Source organism: Coptis chinensis, chromosome 7 (assembly GCF_015680905.1).
Source record: "Coptis chinensis isolate HL-2020 chromosome 7, ASM1568090v1, whole genome shotgun sequence".
In the NCBI taxonomy this organism is placed as follows: domain Eukaryota; kingdom Viridiplantae; phylum Streptophyta; class Magnoliopsida; order Ranunculales; family Ranunculaceae; genus Coptis; species Coptis chinensis.
In genome coordinates, this window is record NC_141462.1 from 42,375,792 (window position 1) to 42,384,956 (window position 9,165).

Below are 9,165 nucleotides of genomic sequence, written 5' to 3' on the forward strand. Positions count from 1 at the left end.
CGAAAAGTTCACTCTTATATTTACAAACCGTGGGAAATAGTGATGATATATACGACGGTTAGATACAAACCGTGGGTTATATAAACTGATTATACCTCGGTTCTTATCAACCGTGGTGTATAGTCATTACAAACCGTGGGTTATGTAAACTGCTTATACCTCGGTTCTTATCAAACCGTGGTTTATAGTTTTTTTTTTTTTTTTAATAAAAACCCCTAATTATTTTATTCTAATCATATTCATTCAACCTGCAACCTGCCCATTTTCACCATATATATCCACACTAAATTTAAAAACACATTGCTCAAATAAACAATTCATAGTGCAACACAAACAAAAGAAATAAATTTACACATCCAACACAAAGACATTGAATTGCTAAAAGAATTTTGAACTTTTTTTAGTCATCAATAATGAAAGAAATATCCAAATTTACTTGTTATATCAAAATAATAATGACCTAACTTGTTGCATCAATAAAAAAAATAATCTATTTGTTCTATCTAAAATAAAAAAAAAAAAAAAAAAATGGTGAGACCAAGCACCACGCCTTAACTGGAAAGGGTCAAAACCTAGCTAAGACTTGACGTTTGGCTCGAACGCTCCATTATGCTGGATGAATCTAAGAATTTCAAGTTGAACAACATCAAGTTCCTCTTGTGTGTATGTATCTTTGAGGGATAGATTTGTCATCTGCACAATCAAAGATAAAAAAGTATATAATAACTAAATAATGAAAAGTGACACAAAATAGAGAATGGTAGTGTATGACGAATTATACCTTATTTTCAAAAGAATTATCTGAACAAGCTTTCATTATTTCTCTCATAAACTTCATTACGTAATACCCGGACTCTTTACTACCAGGTTGGTATGGGCCCTAAGTACAAACATGGAAAATATTCATAAGCATATATTTTAACAAACACACAGTATGTGTTCATAAGCATATATTTTTCCAAACACACAGTATGTTCATGACCAAACTTCAAAATAAGATCAATGTAAAACCTAATTAGCAAGTAAAAGATAAGCACGTAATGATCTAATTATTTCATATACATACACAATCATGACAAACCTGTTAAAATAGATATCCATTTCATTAGATGGTAGATTATGCATCGAATCCAACCAATTAAAAGTCATCCGCGATAAATTAATAGCAATCAAAACCCAATGTCCACTACAAAAAGATCAGAGGCATGTGTGGTTAAAAAAGAAAAATTAGACATTAAAACTATAATATACATTCCAATGAAAATGATAATACATGGATAGTATTAAAAATATAAGACAATATCCTTACCCTGGATTATAAGGGATAAGAACAACTCTTTTTCCACTTGTATTCTGCAAGCTCTCCACAATAATTTGAGTTTTCTCATTCCCATTAGCTTTTGTGAAAGATAAAGGGTTTACAAATCCGACAACATCACGACAACTCACAAATTCATCATAAAGAATCCTAGAGAAAGAAAAATAAAGCAATCATAATTACTAAAACTAAAGATGAATATCTAAGATTTACGATAACACCAACAATGAAATTTTGCAGATATTCTAACCTCATGTATACCACCAAAATAGCAGCATCTAACCAACCCATGTTACATACATCCATTATATCGCTTTTCTCCATAATGAAACTACCCATATTATCTCCAAACAATTCTCCTCCTACTGGAAAATGTATCGAACCTTGGTCCCCTGGAAGCGCCATATTGAGGAATCCCACAAATGAATCTATTGAACCTTGATTATGACTATCACTAGTTTGATTTTTACTTCCCTAAATTAAAAATTTAGAACAACCAATTATTAAAAGAGAAGCCAAATTCAGAAATCGATCATATAACTTCATATTAAAGAATCTTGTTATTTACCTCAATGTCGTCTTTATAATAGACATGGTCCTTTGGCCAAGGAACTTGTGTGCCAAGAGCATCTGTGACATATCTAAGCTCCTCATTCACTTGTATATGAAGAGCAAGACGGCCAAATTCTTCAGAAGCAAGCGATACAACCGCAACACGAACATTATTGAGTCACAAAGGGTAACCGTGAATTTCTTTTCGTTTATTTCCCTCGTATACCAAGCCTTCTGCAACAATATTTGTTCGGCTAACCGCAGCCAAATAACATTCTTTTTCCTATATAAATGTCTAAGTATCATAATAAGCACACAACATTATATTTTAATAACATATTACGTGTAAACTACAATTTACCTCCCCTAGACCAAATGTTTGACCCCGTGTTTTCTTATTTGCCTTGTTCACATGATCAAATTGAGCCAAATTACACTCTAGGCCCTACAATTGAAGTATAAATCTTAAAACCATTTTAAAATTATATATATAACGTGTAAAACACTACTTACCTCTCCTAGACTAGATGTTGGACCCTGAAATGATGTTTGACCCCGTGTTTTATTCTTATTTACCTTGTTCACACAATCAGATTGAGCCAAATTACACTCTAGGCCCTACAATTGAAGTATAAATCTTAGAACCACACAACATTATTAAAATTATATATATCACGTGTAAAATGCTACTTGCCTATCCTAGACCAGATGTTGGCCTCGAAAATGGTGTTTGACCTTCTTGTGTTTTCTTATTTGCTTTGTTACCATGATCTGCCTTGGGCTTTGATGGAGGTTGGGCTGCCTTCCCATTTTTTTTAACTATTAGTCAAAAAATAAAATTTGTAGTTAGAAGGTCGGAATGCATAAAATGGTTGGGTCAAACTGTTGTTGCACAAACACTAGATGCAACGATGAATGATGCACAAATAGATGGCAGGTTACCAATAAAAAAAAATAAAAGAAACATTCACAGTAGTAACTTACTTGCTGAGCATTTTTTACTAGTCTACCAGATTGATGTTTGCCAGATGAGTGTATCGTCTGATCAATATTAACACTCGCATTGCTGTTTGAAGAGATTTTTTCAGATGGTAAGGAGTTATCTTTGTCCTCCAACCTTTTGACTCTATCTAACAGCAACCTAACGTCTTCCTGAAGACGATAGGTTTGGTCCCGTTGCTCTTGAATTGTTGATTCCAACTTTGTAACATGTTCCTTTGAGCCACGTTTGTTAATGGGGATCCCCTTTCCAACTGCTTGAGTGCGACCAGGATGCTCAGGTGTGCCCAATGCTAGAGTTAAGATGTCTTTACTTCCTTCAATAACTACCTTTCCCTCCTCTACTTCCTTAGTCAGCACATCCTTCAATTAAGTTTTGAAGTAAACAAGGATTTAGCAAATCCAAATCACAACAAGCATTCATGTCTAACATTAAAACATAATAATAAACGATTAGAAAACTTACAATCTTTTCAGCCACTCTTTCCATAGCTACTTCAATATATTTTCCTTTTTGTGAGTAAGCTCTTTTCCATATTAAAGGCATTCGATTTTTTCCATTAAAGGATGGTCCCAACTCTTTTTTCTATGGTTACAAAATAATCATGCAAACGACAGGGTTAATACGATGCATGTCTTCGAAACTCTTGGTTGAAGGTTTATCATGCCCAAACAAATTAACAAAGTGCCTACATGTATAAATGTTGAGACAGACAATGTACTCACCAATTGTTCTCCAATATCAGCAAATCCCATCTTGCCCGTCCTGTGGTTATATACTTTTGCTGCTCGCCATTGTGAATTAAGTTTGCTAATTTCCTGGAAAACATGGAATTAGTCGTCTTTAGGAATAAAAAAACAATATATGGGTTTAATGTGATTGGATGCCTTTAATAGTCAAGGAATTAATTATCACAGCACACGTCAAAGGCAATTTGGGGAGGTCACATTCCTATTAACAACCTAGGTTGGCACACAATCCTAGACTATCAAAGGGGGCTGCCCGAGTTCAGATGTGCGAAAATACCGCTTGTAGATGACATCCTATGACAGCAGGAATTTGGGGAGGTCACATTCCTATTAACAGACAAGTAATGAATTTTTAGAGGACCAACTATTTAAAGGTGCTTACTGTGGTTCATGGGTTTGTGCGTACAGTGATTGCCATGTTGTTAGGGCCTATATTGACAACATTCATTGTGTTGACTGGATAACAAAAGAGTGAATGAGACATTTCGAGGCTTAGTCACATGATTTTCATGACTTAATGTTAGCGGCATATGCATTTTCTTTGGTGTAAGCAGTAGTGAAATATGGAGGACACCACTTTTTCGTTTCTGCCTTTTGTTCCGAGTCTATATTTTGCGTGTAACTCTGTTCCCTTCCCCTGTAAGTGTTGTCAGAGGCTAGACACATATAGGAACTCTCCTTAGCGGCTTCCTTATAAGAGGGGAACTTCCCATTTGGTCAACTTTAGTGTAGTTTCTGATTTGATGTCACTGTTAAGATTTTCTCTCGCGTAAGACCTGGAAAAGACAAGAAAGAAAGAACACATAATCAGACTAAAAGGCAGCAAATTAGCCTATATAGTCTGACCAGTTTGATTAATGGAACTAACCGATGCAGGAAGTCACTACTTAGCACTAGCAGCAGAAGGTTCTATTTACATAGCAGTAGTAGCTACCCTACAAGGAATGCATATATAAAGATAGCAGTCACTATCCATAGCTCCAACTCTAGCTCATCACTCAAGCTCTGACAAGACCTCAGCTTTAGCTTTGTTATCCTTGTTCCGAACATTTCCTGAAAGTCGACTACAAGTTATAAATCAGAGGGGGAAGGCAGGTGAAGTCCTTTCCTCTGAAACTGGCAATTCCTTGGATTTCATTGGAACTGGAAGGAGAATCAAAGGTAAGCCAAAGCTTTTCGCATAACGTCACTACCCGTTCCCTATAAGCCATAGCTCCTCACTCTTCACTGACGCAACTATAGCTCCTAACTCTCCTCTACCGAGCTCCAACTCTCACTCGTCATAATAGTTTCATTTCGTTCTCTGTTGTAAACAAAATTTTAGTGAGTTACACTTGGGGCCCTGTAGCTAATTAAAGCTTAGAATATAATGGAAGAGCGACTTCAGGGAAAAACATTACTGGAAGTAGCTGTAAACAGATGAGACCTACTAAAGTTCTAATTTTAAGGAAATATTTTGTACAACTTATATTTAACAACAGTTAGCAACATGAGTAATTCATGACTGATTTCAGGATGGAAGAGCGGTTTTCAAGGAAAATAATTTACTGAAAAGTGGTCGTAGACCAAATTAAACCTAAAATGTTCTCTATGAAAGGGAAATACTTACCCATGTAATTTAACAGTTAACTGACAGAGCCCTTAATAGCTAGGCATATCTGCACCTAGAGCTAAGATGATTTGGCCCAGACAGGATCATGAATTACTGAATTCTACTAGGTAGCATGAAAAGAGAGGTCTTAAAGGGCAATAAAGTTTCTAGTTGGCTATCCAAGGGTAGGATGCACACCGCCACGACAAACTTAAGAATACTAAGAAGACTTGATGTTGAATGGAAGGGCAGACTAAGAAGACTTGATGTTGAATGGACTTAAGGATACTAAGAAGACTTGATGTTGAGTAACGGACTTGATACTAAGAAGACTTCCTTTGGGTAATGTCATTAAATGCAAACCGATGGGTTGGCCCACGAGTCCTCGTGAGAAGGGTCTTTGGTATCATGTGAAAGGAAAGAAATTTGGCAGTGGTGGGAGTCTCGGTGACTAGACTTGGGCCGGGTTACTTCCTTTCAAGACGAAGTGTATTGCTATTGTTTTGGCGGTGAGAAATCTTGAGATGCTTTGGAATAGAATTTGGATAGAGGCAGATTCACATCAGTGATCAAAGCTTTTAATGGAAATGCCATTCCATGGACACTAAGAGCTAGATAGATGCAAGCAATTAGGAACATACAGGACTGGAAGTTATTTACTCGGCTTTTCTATAACTTTGCCCCTGTCATGTTCTCCATTTTGATTGTCTATAAAATTGCAGGCAAATCATTGTCACTTAAGTAGTACCATCCCTTCCACATCAACAAGAGCCTCTACTACCTTTACAAAGACTCTCTTTCTCTTTGGTCCATCTGGCCTGAAAGAGTGAAGGCCATTCTGAGCGACTCGAAGGATCACTCTGCTTGTCACGAAGGCTAACATCATCAACCCGACTCCACGAGGCTTAATTGTTCTTGAGCGATAAGTAGCTCTAGACCACGACCAAGAAGTTGTAATCAATCCAACTTTTAGCTGATGTCATAGTAGAAGAATTGGAGTTTATCCTTCATTCATGACATCCACTTTTGCATAAATGACCATTAAAAACACGAAAAGCTAAGTTTATTTGCATCTTCAATAGGAATTTCTGTTGTAGAACCACCTACCAAGTCCCTCAACTAACCCCTCGTTCTAGTACCAAACAAATATTCCAAATATGTAGTATACCAAAAAGGTAAACATAGCCCTAACAGGATTCTATTCTTCTCACTTTTTCCAATTGTAGGTTAAGAACTCAACCTCAGGAAAAGGAAGACTAAGAAAAAACAGAGTAGAGGTTCCACTACATTTTTAATTTCCTTTTTAGATAGAAAATTATTGGGTGATGTTCACAGCCGTCACAAGTTACACATACCAGCAGCGCCAAGAGCATTGACACTATCTGGATGAGTTTTTCAAGTAAACCCATTGCTATTAGGTTAATTAGCATAGACAAGTATCTGAGCCTCCGCTAAATGGTGTATGTGAACTGATACTAAAAGTACCACTACGCTTTGGCAGACTCGACTTGAATGGGAAGTTCTTCACAAAGAGCTTCTCATGTTAACCTATTCAGGAGTACAAACGTCAATGTCATTGCCGTATACGATGAAAATATCAAACATCAACGGCTTCTACAAATCAATCAGTCCAACTTCGGAAACTCCTATTGGTGGACTTAAAAGAAAATAACATTTAATGAAAGTCACAAGAAAGACCGCTTGACTTATACCAGAGTATGGTAGCAATTAGAATCCATTGCTCTAATACGACTTAAGAATCCAACTGAACTATTTCTTCTTCCTACCACTATAGCTTTTGATTTCCAGAATATTTAGCCCCATATTCTTTCTTGAGCGACTCCGAAATAGTAGGTCGGATACGGAATCTATTATATTTGGAACGAAGAGACAGAATATAAAAACTACTAATCATTAGTATGAAAATGAGAATGAAAAAAGCAAAAATGAATACCAAATTACTAAAGAAACTACCAAATTACTATGACTAAAGAGACTACCAAATTACTATGAATATCTGGCAAGCGTCTAGACTCGTGAGACTCGCCCCCAGACTATGACTAAAGAGACTACCAAATTACTACCCACACCCGCACCCAGTAGAAAATCAAGTAGAAAGTAAGAGCACATGGGCTGAGGTTTTAGGGAAGAAGGCAGTAGGAAGTATCCGAAGATAGAATGCTTGTTAACCATAAATGAATATAGTTATCCAAAACCAATCAAACTAACAAAAATAAGTTATCCTAACCTGAAATTTTGGTGTCAGTCTTGACTTCACAAATCTTTCCCAATCTTCCTGTCTAATATTTTTCTCGTGTTTTTTAGGCGGCTTCAAAAGCTTTTCAGGTTGGTCTTTGTATGGCACATAGTACCTAGTCAACCGACTCTTGAATTCTTTACATATCTCACCAATATCTGAGACAACACCCTTCTTTTCGTCTTCTGTCAAGTTGAATTTGGCCTATAAAAAAAAGAATAAGATATAAAGTTACAATAACCTAAGACTAATTAGACAATTAATAGTACAACTGGAGCTATTTACCTTTATAGTGTCCCATAACAAGTCTCTCACTTCATCTCCGACAGCATGCCAATTTTCATAATCAACAATAGAGATTCGGGACTCCACTAACAAACCTGAGTAGCTTGCCAAATCCTTTCCACCTTCCCCTATACGTTAACCATCTTCATTGTATTGAACATTCAATAGTTCACCCTCTCTCATTTTTGTTATCCTTTTGCATTGAACTGCTCCTCTTCTTATCCTTTCTATACTTGAATCTTGTGTATTGTTAACTTCTATTGGTGTATCGGAAGTCTCGTCAACTCCCATATCTGAATCAGAATCAGAATTCTCTCCTGGATCCATGCTGATTTCCTATATACCGAGTATAGACATGAAGACTTTAACCAATAACAACATATGAAATAAGCTAGGTATCAATAACTTGGACAATATTAATTAAACAATAATAAGACAAATGATCATCCATAACATGAATTAAAGTATTAAGGCAAATATAAATATCAAAGTAGGTATGAATTCACATTTAATAACAATATTCAATTGTCAAATAATAAAGGAACAAACTTGTTCAAACGTCCCCATAGAAAGAAAAAAAATCATAACATGCTCTAACTTAATCGTTAGAGGTAGGGTCGACATAAGTCCCCTCACAATCTACACGCATTAAGATGATTGATGCTTTTGAACTAAGGAAGTCGACATCTGGAAAGACTTTACTACTTGTATGATCTAGCCCATCCTCATTCCCTTCCTCAAGGTGGTCTCTTTCAGGAGTCCTCAAAGCTATTGACCATTTTGGATTGAGTTGGTCAGGTACATAAAAGACTTGCTTGGCCTGAGAGGCCACAACAAAAAGTGAAACCCAAATCGTCTACTTTGATGCCATTTCTGTTGTCAACCCAATCACACTTAAATCTTTGGGACTTTGAGTACCGGATAGTCGGCGACTATATCTCAGGTTATAACACCGTAGTAACCCATTTAAAACAACGGGGTTCTTATCCTTGGCACTAGAATTTTTGCTTTGTTGTCGCCATTAAACCCACACCACTGTTTTGGTTTACTAGTGAAGCTTCATGATCCTTCCAGATGAAAAGCGGTATCCACCAATAACATAGCCTGAACACTTTAGAGCGTCGGGCCGAGGTCCTTGAGCTATAACTTTCGTGGTGTTTGAAAGTTTGTTACCGTAACTTCTTTGCCTCCTCCTTAACACGATTATCCAAGTTATCCAAGAATCTTAGTCGAATTTAGAAAAGTTGTATTAGATGTAAAATAATTTCAGATAATCTTACCCTTTGACGAATCCAATAAATAAATGTGCGAGTGTACTCATCTTGATACCATTTGGCTGACTTACGAGGATAAGTAAGCTTTAGGTGTTCCATATGCTTCCTATCAAGTTGAGAAAAAAGCTTGGTCACCATT

At 36.4% G+C, this 9,165-nt stretch overlaps 1 long non-coding RNA gene across 1 annotated transcript; it reads right to left on the reverse strand.

Moving 5' to 3' along the window:
• Positions 1-420: 420 nt before the first annotated feature.
• Positions 421-881, reverse strand: LOC147487597 (uncharacterized). The gene is made up of 2 exons (XR_015201073.1): positions 782-881; positions 421-693 (listed from the first exon to the last, which is right to left on the reverse strand). It is a non-coding gene; the product is annotated as an uncharacterized LOC147487597 (long non-coding RNA).
• Between the last annotated feature and the right edge of the window lie 8,284 nt (positions 882-9,165).